Source organism: Procambarus clarkii, chromosome 22, assembly GCF_040958095.1.
Source record: "Procambarus clarkii isolate CNS0578487 chromosome 22, FALCON_Pclarkii_2.0, whole genome shotgun sequence".
Taxonomy (NCBI): domain Eukaryota; kingdom Metazoa; phylum Arthropoda; class Malacostraca; order Decapoda; family Cambaridae; genus Procambarus; species Procambarus clarkii.
In genome coordinates this window covers 9,375,891-9,377,000 of record NC_091171.1, presented here as the reverse complement: position 1 = coordinate 9,377,000, position 1,110 = coordinate 9,375,891, and positions in this window count along the sequence as shown.

Below are 1,110 nucleotides of genomic sequence, written 5' to 3'. Positions count from 1 at the left end.
TACCCAACCATACAGGTATCATACACACCTGTCACCAAGGAAGGTAATGAGAATCTTGCTCTTCTCAAAGCTGTCACACTTGAAACAATTGCCTCCTCCATCGAGAATTTAAGATCTCACGAGCACTGTGCCTACACCGATGGCTCAGTCCAGTCTTCTACTGGACGGACTGCAGCGGCATGTAGGTTTTATAGAAATAATATTTGCACAAAGACTGTCAGTGTCAGGTTAAACAACTGGTTGACCTCCACACAAGCAGAACTAGCAGCATTACACCTAGCTACCAGCACATTAAAAAACATTGGAGGAGGGATAATATTTTGCGATTTAAAGTCTGCTCTTCAAGCAATCGAAAACTTCTCCTGGAAGATCGACAGCAAGAACCTCATACTCCCAATTATAAATGACCTAATTGCTGCAGAGTAAAGGGTCTCGAATCTCCTTTGTATGGATACCTTCACACATAAATATAACCCATCATGAGACAGACATTGCAGCCAAATTAGCGTGCAACAAAGATGAAGTTGAATTAGATCTAGATATCCCCATCTCTGCTGTCAAAACTGTATTGGTCCAAACATTCAGATCTGATAGGAAAGAACTTACTGACTCCCGACGACCTGAAAGTACTAGTATAAAAAGCTGTTTGTTCAGATATGAAACCTATATCTATGGGCAGCACAAAACGTCCACCAGACTGTGCGACACAATGGTTGCAAGGATCAGGTTGGGTTACCGTTACCTGTGGCAGGTGGCTGCAGGTGACGGATCTCCCAATCCTGAGCACTCCAGTTGCAAACTCTGTGAGCAGGAACTACGGCACGATCTCCCGCACTACATCACTGAATGCCTAACATCACTGAATGCCCAGTTATTAGACCTTTCAGACCAGTTAGCATGAGGTACCTGGAGCTTTGTAATTACTTTATTCACTCTCGTATTCTTGAAGATATCCTCACAGTATACCCAAAATTTGCCAGTGCAAGCTACTAAACATATGGCCCTGTATGACTAACCATCCTGCGAGATGGGGACTTGTATTACCACTGCTGCTTTACTCACTCTTGTGTTGATGATATCCTCATAATACATCTGGAGTCTGCCAGTGCA